Source organism: Dromiciops gliroides, chromosome 6 (genome assembly GCF_019393635.1).
Source record: "Dromiciops gliroides isolate mDroGli1 chromosome 6, mDroGli1.pri, whole genome shotgun sequence".
Classification (NCBI taxonomy): domain Eukaryota; kingdom Metazoa; phylum Chordata; class Mammalia; order Microbiotheria; family Microbiotheriidae; genus Dromiciops; species Dromiciops gliroides.
In genome coordinates this window covers 71,519,695-71,536,281 of record NC_057866.1, presented here as the reverse complement: position 1 = coordinate 71,536,281, position 16,587 = coordinate 71,519,695, and the positions used below count along the sequence as shown (strand labels likewise).

Genomic DNA, 16,587 nt, shown 5'->3' with positions numbered 1-16,587 from the left:
TGGAATATGCCTAATAAAGTGATCCAGGTATCAATGTGATGAAGTGAATGCAAACTTATACAAAAGAACGGTGGAATGTATCTTGAAAGTGGTATACAGTGATAGAGGAGAACACTATATAATTTGTGCAAAAGAGACAGGTCAAATCAAATGTCCTGTGAGGTAGTATCATATATCAAGTAGATAGGTACTTGTATGGAACAGGGAAAGATGGGAAAATTCTGAGGGACAGCATTTAGATGAAGGAAAGAAGTAGAGATAAATACAGACAAGATTATAGTGGGAATATCCTATAGGCCACTTGGTCAAGTAAAGATAACAGACAATGAGTTCCTAACAAAGAACACAAAGTTGGAACAAAAGCAGCATAAATTTGCTATGAGGAGTAGAGGTTGACTTTGACCTACTCAGTATTTACTCACCTGACTTTTGTCTTGCCACTAGACTCCTGAAGACAGAGTGAGGTTTGTGACTGATGACTTTGTGCAATTCTGCCTCACTTAAATTGATTCACACACACTAGGCAAGACATCATCTGTTATGTCATTGGTCCTCTTTGAAAATGAAAGATGAACAATAACAACATTTACTGTACCTCTCACTGTGTAAAAAGCTAAATAGCTGATAAATTCTTAATTTCCCTTGATAATTACTTCCTTTCATAAAGCAAAGGAAGAGACAAAGAACTGAAGGGGATCCTTTATTTTTCTAGAACTCACTTTGATTAGTAAATAAGGTCATAGGATCAGAGACATGGAGCTAAAAGGAATGTCAGAGGTCATCTAGTCCAATCCCCTCTTTCACAGATGATGAAACTGAAACCCAGGGAGAATAAAAGATTTGCCCAAGGTTACACAGGTAGTAGAAGATTAGTAAAATAAAAATGATGGAAAGCTTAGATTCAAAGAACACACCACAAGAAAGATGAGAAGGGAAATGTTGGGCAGAGTTACATGTATACTTTGGGCCCACATTTCTTAATTGTTGGTCTGGAGAAAATATTTACCAGTTCATAAAACTAACTACCAAAGGTTCCTACTTTTTAAAAAACATAAAATTAAAATGAAACCTTCTCCCTGTGTCTTCTCCTTCAACTTCCAATTCTCCTCCGATCATCTAAAAGTATATTTTTCTCCCACTCCCCCATCCTATTTCTCCAATCTCCATCTTATTTCAGATTCCCAGTCTCCATTCCATTTGATTCTGAGAGATACTGAGCTGAAACTAGGGCATATGACATGGAAAGTCAATGGAGAATTTAGATATATTACTGAGCTTCAATAGAGTTTAGAACTAGAGACATTGCCCTAGATTTTTGATGAGTGGTTTTCAAAGAGTTCAGAAATATAATAGGTTGAATCCTATGTCCTGAATCTCTAAGACAGAAGTCAGAACAGGAAACTTAGAAGACTCTCAAGAATCAAATTGTAGAGACCAAGTCAAAAATGATCCTTATGAGAAATAAAAAGAAGGTGGGACTCTGAATTCAGATTTTAAAAAGACATGAACAAGAAATGTAATTTAAGGCAGTAAATGAAGATGAAAACAAAATGTGACCTGATCTTGTATCAATAAAATGAGCAGGAAGGGACCTTAAATGTTATTTAGTCTAAAGTATAATAGAGCATGTTTATAATGACTCCAAAAAACAATAACAATAATAGACTGTTTTTAATTATATTAGGGACAACAGGAAGATCAAGGAATAGAAACATGATTCCAGACAGAAAGTAGATGGAATAGACTCTACTATTTTTACTAAAAGTTAGAACAAAATGGTAAATAGAGACTTGCAACCCAAGATTATAGGATCATTAGTCTAGAATTGGAAAAGAATGTAGAGGTTAATCCTTTCATTTTATAAATAAGGAGAGACCCAAAAAGGTAAAGTCATTTGCCCAAGGTCACACAGATCATAAACATCAGAGGTAGGATGAGTAAAAAGGTTGTAAAACAGTGCCTAGATGATCCTAATGAATCCAAACACAGTACATGGTATACTGGTGGAAAATTTATTACTTTTTCATTCATTCATTAAAGTGAACCAAGCTTAACAAACTACATTCCTGATAATAATAACTATGTCTAACATTTCTAGAACTGCACTTTCTTCCCAACAAATGTGTGAAGCACAGAGTGAAGAGTAACATTTCCCACATTTTGCAGGTGGGGAAACTGAAGCTTAGAAAGGTTAAATGAATTACCCACACTGGCTCAGCTAGTAAGTGTGGGAGCCAGGATTCTAAAAAGGCCTTTCATGACTTGAGTCTACAATGTTGCCCAGTGCTTATACTCTCATTCCTCTGGCCTCATTTGCACCATACCCTAGCCTGCTTACTAATGCCCAAATGAGACATAAGTACATAGTATTAAATGCATTTGGGCATTGCGAGTAAATGAATCCCAAGAAGATGTGATTGCTGAATCACTTTCAGCTATCTTTAAGGAATTATGGTGAATGGGAGAGGTATTTAAGGATTTGGAGATGGGTAAATGTTGCTCACTTATTTTAAGGAAGAAAATAAATTTCTTGGTGAAATTTTAGGCTTCATTATTACAGAATGGTTTGTGAGCACATGCAAGGAAAGGGAAGTTGTCATTACAATTGAGCAGGGGTTCATTAGGAACAAGTCACTCCTTGTTCTTAATGAACCTTATTTCTGTTTTGATAGCGATAGCAATGAACAATCAGGGAATATATGGAAAGAATTTCATGGACAGCTTGAAATCCATACAAGTTGGAAATGGACAGCCATCAGGGGAATTTCAGAACTTCTCAACTCATAAGAGGACAGTAAGGTTTTGCTTATAAATTTGTAAGCTGTTCCTTCCTGAAGATGACATTGTTCCCTAATAGGAAGCAGGTGATGTCTCTACTCTCTGACATTTTGTGTCTAAACTCCAACATTATACCAATGAAGCATTAGTTTCTATTCACAGTGATATACTAGCACTGACTCCATCTTGACATTTCTAATACTGTTTAACATTCTAGGAAGCATCCCCAGGCTGGCAAGTCCAGCACATGGAATGCCCTTTTTGTAATAAACTACTAAGCACCTCAACCATGGTTGCCTTTTGTAGAAGAAAAACTCAGTAGAAGTTGAACAGTCCTAGGAAAGCCGGAAGTTCTTAATTTTCAGAGTAGGTACATCATGTGTGACACACTTTGGGTAACTGCTGTAAGCATAGATGCAGAACTCAGAGTAACACTGCACATTCTAAGTTCACAAGCTCTTTTTCTCACTCAAATGTATTTATCTTTAATTTATATATGCTTAAAAAGGTCCTTATCCATATTAGGCAAGTAGTAATTTATTTTAATTGAATATCTTAAAAAATCTGGGAATTCCTGAAGCCTTCACAAGATTTCAATCTTCTTTTGATCAGTTTAATGTTGTAAGTGATCCCTGTGATGATAATGATGATTGATAATAACGATAACATTTATATTATGCCTTAAGGTTTGCAAAGCACTTTACAAATAATATCTCATTTTATCCTCACAGTAATACTGAGAGTTTTGCACTATTGTTTTTCTCATGTTACAAATGAGGAAGATGGAGAAGACAGAAGTGAAGTAACTTGTCCAGGACCATGAGGCCTTAGACCAAGTGTCTAAGGTTATTTGAACTCAGGTTTTCCTGACTCCAAGTCTATTCTATCCCCTGTGCCTACTAGAGTGTCCTAAAAGAAATTAAGGATCATTCTAGAGTTTGGCTTATTAAGCCACATAAGAAGGACTCAGCAGATGAAGAATGCCTATTATCTAGACTATGATATATAGGAGATTGGACAAAGCAAAGAGCAAAACTGCTCACATGTATATCTTAGACAGATACTCCATACCAACAATAGGTAGAATTAAGATTTAATAGGAGAAAGTCAGTAAACTGAAGACCTTTGGGAAATCAAACATTTTTTAATGACCCCTCCACCATGACCCCAACCTTCTCCCTGAAATGAAGGCCCATATTTTTAACAGCAATATTCTTCTATTGACCCCATATGACTACAATTCATGAAATATTACAGTCTCCAAAGGAAAAAAAAACCACACACGTTAGGAGTCATCCAAAAGGCAAAGAACTGTACAAAGGTAATGACATAAAGGATGACACCAGAAAGATGTATGACGAGACATATAGATTCATTGATCAAACAGTAAGAATGAGGGCTAACTAGTAAACATGGCTAGTGGCTTAGTCCATTGGAATCTACAATTTCCAGAATTCTAGAGGAAGAATCACAGCATGTTGGGTAGAATCTCTAAAGCAGATTTATGGGAAGACATATGGACAAGAGTAACACAGAAGGAGAAGGCACAAATTGATAGCAATCTCCATCGTTAGAGGGAATGCCCACATGAATGAGATCATTCATCCATGAAAACATGAATAATAATGTTAAGTGTTAATAATTTATTATTGGTTCTTATTAGCTATTAATAAGTATTAATAATGTCCACTAGCATTAATATAGCCCTTTAAGAGTTCAAGTGCTTTACAGATATTTTCTCATTAGATCTTCACAACATCCCTGAGAGGTAGTGCTATTATTAACCTCATTTTATAGTAAAGGAAAAGAAGTGAGACAAAGATTAAGTGACTTGCTCAGAGTCACCAGGTAGTAAGTGTCTGAATCTGGATTTGAACTCAGGTCTTCAGCACTCTATTAATTGTACCACCTAGCTGCCTCTGTAGAATAAAAGAGAACCACTAGCTGCCTCTTTTGAAGATGCTGATAAGAACACCAGATCCCTGAAAAACAGGATCTCCACAAACAATTAAAAAGTTTCAGAGGCAGGGGCAGCTAGGTGGTGCAGTGGATAAAGCACCGGCCCTGGATTCAGGAGTACCTGAGTTCAAATCTAGCCTCAGACACTTGACACTTACTAGTTGTGGGACCGTGGGCAAGTCACTTAACCCCCATTGCCTTGAAAAAAAAAGTTTCAGAGGCAAAATAAATTTTGTGACAAAAGCACTGAATTTGCAATGCCCCTCTCAACACCGATGATCACTTAGACACATATAGTTGCATGATTGATAATCTGCTGTCAATAAATCTGAGCAATGTCAAGTTTGGCAAAGGCCATCCAGTAAGAACATCAATGTGTCAACTGACTGCAGGCATGAGGATATGTTTTTCTAATTTAGTGCCTGCTCTGATGGAACAGGATGGGGGTTTGGAGGTGGGGAGTGTGACAGGAACTGGAACTTGAGGAGGGAATGAAGTAGGACAAAGACCTTCAGCAGGGGAGAGCAGAAATGGAGGTGGTGGTGATAGAACAAGATAACATAGAACAAGGAGTGAGCCACAGCAGGAAGGGAGAGTAACAGCCTTGGGTAAGAAGTTTTATATGAATGGGAGACCAGGAAGAGCAGGCTCTCAACACTTTAGCTAGATGTCAGTGTCTTGCTTGTGGGGAGCCTTCTTGCACCTATGGACACTTTGGAAATATTACTTCAGCCACTACTGTTATCTTCAAGATGGCCTAACATTGTGAAATTTGTGGGATTGTTGTCACAAGGGGGTTGCTACATACAGTGTGGAGCTGTGCCATCTGTCTGTAGGGATTTGTTAGATGACATGTTGCAGGATCACCTTGTGTAGAGAGTTCATTATGAAGCCTTCAAGGAGAGCCTCTTGAGTAAACTAGATTTGACATCTATAATGGTCCAAGACAAGGCCCTAGCCAGAGAGACCAAATCACTACATGTCACAGAAATTAAAGGAGCAGCTTCTAATAAAAATACTGTCCATAATCTACAGGCAGAGAATAATTACCAGCAGAGTCAGCAGAATGCAGAAAATTCATTGTAAGCAAGTGATTTCCCTTCTTTAGCCCTCTATCTTCTCATCCGTAAAGTGACAGAATGGGATTAATGCTCTTTTAGTTCCCTTATGGGACAGTTAGGCCAGGCAGTTAGTAGATAGAGAGCACTGGGCTTGGAATCAGGAAGACTCATCTTCATGAGTCCAAATCCAGCCTCTACTGTCTGTGTGACTGGGCAAGACACTTAACCCTGTTTGCCTCAGTTTCATATCTGTGAAATGAACTGGAGAAGGAAATGGCAAGCCATTCCAGTATCTTTTCCAAGAAAACCCCAAATGGGATCACAAAGAGTCAGACACGACTGAAGAACAAAAACAAGAATGGCTTATAAGCGCTAAATTGTGAGGTCTAATGGTTTTTCACAGAGATGCTTTCTCTTATTATTTCAAAAGATTCTAAAGAAGTCCCTGATTTCATAGCACTAAAAACCACTGAGTACACCACGTTCTCTAATGATTTCAGAGTGTGTTCTCCAAGAAACTGGGAGTATATAAGGGGAAGTCAGTATCATTCCATCAGGATCCAGTCACTGAATAATCCAATTGAAAACTAAGAATATATCTTTTGTACTAAAGAAAACAATGGGAGAGAAACGACAGCTAATTGCACTCCCCATGAGGCAAATATAAATACAAAGAGAACAGTTGCATACAAAAAGTCTAATAGAAAGGTGAATCTTTCAGATTAAAATGTGAATGATAAATGACACTTAAGGAAAAACCATATACCATGTCTAAAGTCATTCAAAACATTAGTGCTTTTGTTGCAAAATTTGACATTGCTCATGTTTATCAATGTCTGGTTGGAAAAAGATATTACAGGGGCAATGCCTACTCCATTTATCCTATGACCTCCAGTCAATTTAACCTTTTTTAGAATAGCATTTTCGAAGGTCCATTAAAATTTTAAATCCTATGATTCCTAGGTTGCTGATTTCCTTTTCTGAAATTTAAAGTTCATGACAAAGATTGGTGGTAATGGTAAGAAATTTCCTTCTCACCAATTCCCAAGTTCATTGAAAGTCTGAGTTTGGGCTCCAGCAGAGGACAGTGAGGGATCTTAATTTGGCATATATTCAGGTCTTGCATACCCAGAGGCACAATACAAATTTATTAATTTACTAATTTACTTCCTTCAAGATAGAAGCCAAGTATGTCTACATAAAAATAACAGCCTGCTGGCTAACTAACTTCAAAACTTTAGTGACCACCAAATAACTATTTAAAAATAAAGGTTTACCCATGTTCCTTGGTGGAGGCCAGTGTTACTTGGTCTATAAGAGTAACATGAATTGGGGGTGTCCAACTTTAACAGTATCACATCCTTTTTCCTACCCAAAGACTCACATGTCAGATCTCAATGAATGACTTTTTTTCTTTTTTCAATGAATGACTTTTTAACGTGGCTAATCTTCATCAGTGCCGGAAAATGGCATAGGGTAGAACAGTAAAAATTTACAAAGTACAAAGTATTATGTCACTCAAAGAGAATAAAATCAATACCTTACACCCAAATGACCCCTAGCATCAATAGAAGACATAGAAAATAGAGAATACTTGGTTGTAATTTAAACCAAGTTTCTATTCTAGGGAGATCTATCTCCTAGACTAACTCAGAGTTTATCCTAGATCAATTGAGTTCCTCAGAATTTTTTTTTCTCAATAGAGTGCTGCTATGGAACAGTTGTTGTATATCCCTGGCTTTCTAGTTTGTTTGTTTGCTTTATTTTTTCCTTTGAAGGAGCATCAAGAAAGAAAATGATTGAAGCTGGGACAAGGGAAGCTCTTTTCACATTTCAGGATGTTGGCTTAAAAAAAAAAAAAACATTGTGTTGGAGCAATGATTTCCTTTACAGAAGGGACTTTTGTCAGGAGTCTGTCATTAGGATGTTTTTTTTTTTTTTTTTTACCTCACTTTCTATCCTCTCCTTTGCTCCGTTTAGATTGCTCTGGTCTATTGCTTAAATAGAAGCCCACCGGTGGTGACAGGCAGTAATACCTCTGCAGGTTTCTTAAGGAAAAAAAAAATGGAAAATCTACAACAGAACCAATGTCAGCTGCAGGGCTCAAAAGCATATGTTGCTTCTTCAGTACAAAGTCACTTTAAATCCCTCGGTCCCTTGTTTCCCCTCCTCAGGAGGAATCAAACCAAACAGTGAACAGCCGACATTGTCAAGACCCGGGAACTTGTTGTAAGAATAACTAGTTCTTGACATCTGAAATTACTCTGGTTCAGTTATTTCTTGATCTTTCATTTTAAATCTGTACCTTATAAATCAAAATATGATCATGCGAAAGTACATAATTGGGTTCAGGGCTCACCTTGGGAGCTCCAGAGTTAAGAAGCACTTCAAAAGATTATTTGTCTATGATAGTCAGACATTGAGTAACCAGGATGCTTAGGAATGGGACACTGTGGTTAATTAACTGAGAATAAACCAGAATATTGGTCCATGGTTCACAGCTGCCACACCTCCCAGTTCAAATGTATGGGAAATTGACAGGAAAAAGTGGTCTGTGTCTATTCAGGAAAGATTCTATTTCTTCTGCAAAGATACCTGGTAGAGGCATCTATCAAGGCAATTTGAAATAGCTCAGGAAAAATCATGATCTTCTTCCAAAATGCCCCATCAGAGCAAGCTTTCTTCCCTCTAAGATGGAGAAGAATAAATGGCTGACATGGTAGACCATTGTTTGGGCAGGAAACAACTTCCCTCATGTAACCAAAGCTGGCGGTTCATCATCTTACATCTCCTTCTCCACAGTAGAGCAAATATGGACAACTATGGTGATCTAATTGAATTACTTATCTGCTTTGGCAGGGAAGCCTTTTTTTGATATTAAATGTTACCTTATGAACAACTGAAATCCTCACACAACTATGAGAAGCAAGAAGTATGTCACCTGCACCACTGGTGTACCATCCCCTACTGGGCATTTGCAAGAATCAATATGGCTCTCCTGAAGTCTGGGCATTTGGATTTTGTTTTATCTTATCTATGCAGTTCTTAGAAAAAATGAGAATTCCTCAGAAGGCAACCCATTAGCCTCTGTGTAAGCAGGTCATGTTATAAGGAAAAGTAATTCCTGTTGAAAACTGAGTCCACACTAGAAGTCCAAGTTGATTCTTTCCTGGGAGAGTGGTCCCTAGTTTACTTAGTCTGTCTGTCTATCTATCTATCTATCTATCTATCTATCTATCTATCTATCTATCTATCTATCTATCTATCTATCTATCTATCATCATTATCTATATAGCTACACATGTATCAATATATGCATATACATACAGAAGAAAGCTCAGAAAATCTTTTTTGTATATTTGTTTCAACTCTAGTTATTGAAAAATGTTTCTAAAATGCATTAGTATAATTTCCTGCCATAGTATTTAGAGTATAATGAATTTAATTGGGTGACTTAATTGCAGAACTCAGGAAAAGCTATGATCTTGCAAATAAGCCCATCAGCACAAAGTGCCTGGGTGCCTTCTTGAATCTACCTTTCATTGATTGACTTGATTGACCTTTATTATATGTCCTAATATATATGAGGAACACCCAGGATCTGCCTTAAAAGCAGTAGCAGTTGTTTGAATTCATCTGTATGACAAGCTTGTTTTGCTATGCAGTAGTAGATAAAGCACTGAACTGGGAGTTGTAAGACCTGTTTCTGGCCACAGATCTTAGACTTTCTGAACTGGTATGCTGTTTCCTGTCACTTAAAATTTTTTGAGCCTCAGTTTCTTTAATTAAAAAAATAGAGATAACATCATATCTTCTACAAACCTTGCAGCATTGTCATAAGAAAAGCACTTTATATAAAAATACTATTAAAAATGGGAAAAAGAAAAAAAAAAGAAAAGCACTTTATTAACTGTAAGCACTATACAGGGTTTTCTAAGGGCAGTTCTAAGCTTTAATAACCATGGATATAATGAGCTATATCCATCACTGGATCTAACATTGTTATATATACTAACTATAAGCTTTAACAATCATGGCTATAACTGGTTATTAAACCTTGGAACTGCTATCAGACTTCTGGGACACTATTTAGTGGTAAGTTGTACTATTGTTCTTATTTATCTCTTTTGAAATGGATTGTGGAAAAAACATATACACAAGCAAATTAAGGATTCTGGTTACTTGGATTATACTTAATTACAGCTTACCTGTATATAATTCACCCATATCAAAGGACTATAGTTTTAACCATCACCAACAGTTTTCTGAAGATATGTTTGTGGGTTTAAACAGGAATTTGGCAATCCAGCTGCCCACAGATGGAAAGAAATGATGTCACTGATCTACTTTCCTCGGCTATTATAGACTGGCTACCAGTGCATCTTCATCAGTCAGAATGGATAGGATGACAATGTTTCAGATGCAGTGAGACACTAAATAATGGATCATCTAAAACATACTATATTGTATTATACCAGCTATTAGACTTGGTGTAGTTGAGTTGACTAAAGTTACATGGTTTCATTGGGAGCCTGTTCAACTCCAAATAAAGTATTTTTAAGGCACTGTACAGTTCCTGAGATTCTTTTTTGTGTGTGTCACTGGCACTTTTGGTGGTCTGGTGAAGCTTATGAACCTCTTCTCAGAACCATGTTTTAAATACATAAAATAAAACACATGGGATTACAAAGGAAACCAATTTTACAGATATAGTTATCACCCCCCCCCCAATGTTTTTAATAAGACCATGAATTCCAGTTTTAAAAATCCACAATTTACCTTGTACTTGTAACTTACCCAGTCCCTGTGAATTTCTGGAGCCATTCTGGAGCACATAGCTTCTCTGTCCTCTGACATCAGTCCCAATTCCCCAAAGCCTGGCCCAAGACCATCTCTCATTAAACCTCCCTGAGTAGCCCTGCTGCAGCCATGAATCACACCCACAGAGCTTCACACAAGCTGGGTTTATTGAGTTGTATTGGAGGAGAATATATCTCTCAGGGCCCCAGTGCCGTCAAAACAATCTGTCACTTTTAATTCTTTCTGTCACCTCATTAAGTATATAGCCACACAGACAGTAAAAACCATTCCAACAAACATACAACACACACATATCCCCCCCAAAATGCAACATTCCCACCTCTCATATTCCAATGCTGCCATAAATATCAAGTCAGTGAAAGATTCATTGGCCAAACATATGCGCCTCGGTACTGTATATAACTAACAGAGGCAAAGAGAATCTCCATGGGCACATAAAGCAATTAGAAATAACTATGCTTCAGAGCAGGCAGCTATAATGCAAAGGTCAATGCTATAAATACAAAGAGGATGGCGGTAATGCCCCTACCCCAACCTGCCCCTAAACACACAATGACAAGAGTTCAGGATGCCATGATTAATCTTGGAAATCTCTGAAATGATGCCATATCCCCCTCTGGCCCCCTCCCTGGTGTGCTCTTTTCATCAACAGTTAATATTTTCTGTGAATTACAGTGGCAAATTTTATCAAGGCCACAAGGATGCATTTTACTCAATACAAAATATTTACCCTTTTACATCCGATGTTAGTGATGGAAACCTTAGCTAATCATCTGTAAAAGTGAAAAGTCTGATTGTTTTCCTCCCCCTCCCTTTCTTAGCTTGTTTTCACATTGGCACCCGAAGTTCATATTCAACTCAAAGCCACAGAGGCTATATTTTGAGGACTTTGATAATTTTTGCAGGAACACACTGAGTGTGATAATAATGTTTATGCCTGAATGCAAAGAATATGCTGACAGATTAAAAAGGCATCTGCCTGTGTTTGTACATGTTCATTTTAATATGTATTTTTTTAAAAATCACATTATATCTGATAGTGACCATAAGCTTTATTCTACTTGCCTCCATGTCTCTGTACACACACTCTCCCTTCAGAGTAATTGTCAAATTTCAGAGGGAAGGAAATCTCTCTGAAGTCATTTAGTACAATATCATACCCAGGAACCACTCGGAGAATTATTCCCCTTCATGTATTCTGCCCACCAGCTAAAATGTTCTTTCTGTACTTCCTGTAAGGTCTTCCTTCTTCCATCTGTATCTTTGCATGTGCTCTTCCCTATGCCTGGAATGTCCTCCTTATATCCATTAAAATTTCTAGTTTCTAACAGAGCTCAGTCCAAGTACTACCTCCTACATGAAATCTTTTCTGATCCCACTCCAACCTGGCTACTAGTTCCTGCCCCTCAAAAATTACTTTGTATTTGTTGTATGTATTTGGATTCAAATAGGTGGTATAGAATGTTTGACTTGGAATAAGGAAAATTCCAAGTTAAAATCTTACCTTAGACACTTAATAGCTTTTTGACCTTAGGCAAATTGCTTAACCTGTTTGCCTCAGTTTTCTCCTCTGTAAGATGGGGACAATTATAGCACCCACTTCATATGTTCATTGTAAGGTTTAACTGAACTTATGTAAAGTCTTTTTGTAATCCATAAGGCATTATATAAATCCTAGCTGTTGTTGTTACTTTTATTATTATTATTGTTAATGTACTTCTTTTGTCAATCCTTACATGTGTATGTGGTTTTTTATCCTAAAATCATGTAAGCTTTGGTAAGGGCAGGAAGTATTACATTTTTGTCTTTGCATGCCCATCATTAGCACATAGTAGTCACTTAATTAAGGTTTATTAATTGCTTGAAATATGGTTGTCTAGCTTCTGGTAAACAAAACATTATATAATCTAGCATTTTCAAACCAAAGGACTCCTGGAAAAGTTGGAAAGGGAAGCATAGCAATTATTAAAAGGAATCCCACAAATCTGTATAGAAATCCATAAATAAGTAAACATGCCTTTGGTGACCAAATAAACATCTCCCCATATGCTAATAAAAAACAATTTTGTAGCATTTTATGGTTTACAAGGAGTTTTACATACATTAGTTTATTTTAGCCTTAGGACAGCCTTGTGATCTAGGTGTTATGGGGACTGTTATCTTCATTTTGCAGATGAGGAAACTGAAGTTCAGAGAAGTTGAGAGACTTCCCCATGATCCAATGGTAAGAGAAAGATGCAGACTTTGAATTCAGGACTTCTGATTCTAAGTCCATCACTCTACTACACTACACCACCTGTCAGAGATTTAAATTATTATTCTGCAAAGGAATGTAGATACATATATGGGATTTGGGGGGAGGGATTTTATTTTGTGGAGCAATGAATGTTAAGTGACTTGCCCAGGGTCACACAGCCAGTAACTGTCAAGTGTCTGAGGCCATATTTGAACTCAGGTCCTCCTCAATCCAGGGTCAGTGCTTTATCCACTGTGCCATATGTTAAATAAAATATAAATTCATTTTAAAACTTTAGAGGATTCATATTCTCTTTGTGTCATTATATATTATCTTAATCATTGGGTACCAATTAATTCTACAACTATGATCATGTAGGGCCTGAGCACTGTTTTGTTTTGTTGTTTGTTTTTTTTTAATTCAAGGAAGAGTGTGAACACAATTCCCCACTATCATGAATCATGCAGTGAATTTCCTGCATTTGAAGAAATTGCAAGGGTCAGCCCATCTGGAGTGCAATGGATAATACTCTCCCTAAGGAAACTACCTTTATGATCATGGACTCAGTTAAGTATCTGAGCATTGTTTTTAAGTATAAAAATGAATCCTCATCCTTGAAAGAGTTGGTCACCACTGCCTGAGCACAAACCAACTCTCCTCCTTCCAAGCCCCAGTAGACTGATTCCCTGTAGCTTCTCATTATATATATGACAGAATTATAAAGTCATTTATTGCCATTCAAGATGATTTTTCAAAATAAAAGGCCTACTCACATCTACTGCAAATATGTATGCAGAAGAAAAGGGAGAAAGTGTATACTATTAGCAAGTAGAAATATGCAAGATAATTTCAGGAAAGCAATCAGACTTTTATGTTTCCTTACTCCCTGAAAAGTAAAACTCCAGCTTGATGCCCAATGATGGCCCCTGAAGTACCAAAAATTTGGGTATAAATATATCCCTTGCCATTGGATTTATATGTTACCCAGTCCAATTTTAGAGTACCAATTTGCTTGAATGGGTTTCTTTCTTTCATTTTCTAGCCTCCCTACCCCAATTCTCTTCCTACACTTTAGGAACAATGCATTTTGAAGGAAACCCCTTACTCTGATTGATGAAAGAAACAACAAGGACCATGCCATCCAGACATCATAATGAAGAAGCTATTAAGAGGTATGTATCAGCTCAGGTTTGAAACTGATGCAGAAAGGGGGAGCCTACCATTTTGCTTGCCTATTGTCAGTGAATGTACTTTGTCATGGATTTTCTTGGGGCCTTGATGCAAATGCCTATTGTGCTACAACAATATTCATATCAATAAAATTTTTAAATAAAAAGAAAAAACATAAAGGAAGTAAGTAAGGAAGAAAGCAGGGGGGGAGGAAGAAAAGAAACCAAGAAAGAAAAAGAGGAAAAGAAGGAAGGAAGGAAGGAAGATGATAACTTCTCAGGAAAGAAATCATTAGGGTCTACCATATACTGATTTATAGGACCCTTACAGAAATATTAGGCCTAACTCACTAAAATACGGACAAGTGGTACTTTATATTTGTTAGATGTTCAATAAACATTTGTTGAAAGAATTAACTGTTGTTTTTACATGAGAGGCAGTATGGTTAATGGATATAATGCCTACTTGGATTCAGAACAACATAGGTTCAAATCCCTCCACTGGCACTTAGTAGCCATGTCAGATCATAGACAAATCTCTTAAGTTTGTGTGCCTCAATTTTCTCATTTGTAAAATGAGAATAATAATAATAGCTTTAGCATCTAATTCACAAGGGTTTTTTGAGTCTCAAGTGAGATAATATACATAAAGTACTTTACAAAACTATATAAATATATATAAACTATATAAATTGCCAATCAATCAGTATGTGTTTATTAAATGCCTCCTACATGTCATGGGTTAGGACATCAAGGATACATACAAAAATGAAAGTATCTCCTCTCAAGGAAATCACATTCTTTAAAAATATGTACAAAATAAATAGAATGTGGTTTTGGAGAAGAGCCATTAGGGGATCAAGAAAGTCCTTATTTGGAGATGGTGCTTGCACTGAGCTTTGAGTCAGTCAAAAAAACATTTGTAAAGCACCTACTATATGCCCAGCACTGCACTGAGCACTTTGAAGGCAGCTAGGTGGTGAGGTGAATAGAGCACTAAAGTCACTATAGTCAGGAAGATCTGAGTTCAGATCCAACCTCAGACACCAGCTGTGTGACCCTGGACAAATCATTTAACTCTGTTTGCTTCAGCTTCTTCATTTGTAAAATGATCTGGAAAAGGAAATGGCAAACCACTCCAGAATTTCTTCCCAGAAAACTCCAAATGGTGTCACAAAGAGTTGGACATGACTGAAACCATTGATCAACAGTAGAGACTTGTAAGAGGCAAAGAAAAGGAGGGAATGCATTCTAGGAAAAGGAGAGAGCCTGTTCCAAGCTTCAGAGATGGAAGATGGAAGAAATGTATGAGGAATAATGAGGAGGCCAATTTTGCTGAAGTGGAAAATATGTTAAGGAGAATAATGTATAATAAGTCTGGAAAGGTAGTTTAGAACCAGAATATGAAATTATTGTTATAGTTTTTAAAAATATATTATGTTTAGTTGTGTTTATGATGTTAGAAAAATATTTTCCCCCTTTAACAGCCTTGCCTGGCACAAGCAGATAAAAACATGCTTGGACCTAAATTAGGGGAATGCTATTAAATATTTATTCAAAATTCATTCAAAACAGAAGAGCTTCTCAGAATCAAATGTCGTTCAGGCTGGAAAAGACCTTAGAGGTTATCCAGTCAAACATTCCCTTTTGAAAGGAAGGAAATAAAGGCCTAAAGACATGGCTTGATTTGTCCAAGGTCAGCAGGTGGTCAATGGAATTCCAGGTCTTAAACCTGAGAGAGAAGTAGCATCCCATGCTCCACAGAATAAGGCTCATCTGCCAACTTCTGCAGAATAGAAAAAATCCATTACTGACAGTAGGAAGAAGAGACACATTGTAATTATCAGAAACAACCTAATGAAGGGTATAGAGATTGATCTGACATGGCCAATTAAGAGGTGTGCTATCTTCCTGGGGCATATATTCAGGGTATGGTGGAGTGCCTTCCAATGTGAGGAACTTGGGGCACCTTGGCCTGAAATGTGCTCTCTAAGAGATTTCCCCTCTCCATCTCCTGGTCTTGAAGATCTCCTGGCACTAAGAAGGAAAGATTCTAGCCCCAAATTGGTTGGGGATAGGGAAGAAGAGATGGTCTTTAGCAGTGTCAGGAAATAGAGAGCCATTTATAGGAAGTGGAAGCAATCCTGGGGCTATGGACTCAGCACCATTGGAAAGAGTGGGTAGCATTTGTTACAGGGATGTGTTTGGAACAAAAGAAGCTGATTGAGGAGCTCAGGTCCCAGGTAGCTTGTTTTCTAAGTGGTCTGACAGATAAAAGTGGCAGTAGATGAGAGCAGAGGTTTGGCATCCCCAGCAATACACAACTTGCCATGGAACTGATTCCCCTGGTGTGAGGATCATATTTTGTGCACAGAAGTAGAATTCACAGTCTGTTTTCTAGTGCCTTCCCTTATCAGCATATAGTTAATAATGGTAAAGCATTGAATGATCAGATTTTGTCTTGTACAATATACCTATTTGGAGATGGCTAGGCTCATCTTCAGGTCTCTGTTTTAGAAGGAGTTGGCGGGGTAGGGGTAGGAAGGGAGGTAGATTGGGTATC

At 37.3% G+C, this 16,587-nt stretch overlaps 1 pseudogene; it reads right to left on the bottom strand.

The window, feature by feature from the left end:
• Positions 1–13,276: 13,276 nt before the first annotated feature.
• Positions 13,277–13,430, bottom strand: LOC122733074 (annotated as a pseudogene).
• Between the last annotated feature and the right edge of the window lie 3,157 nt (positions 13,431–16,587).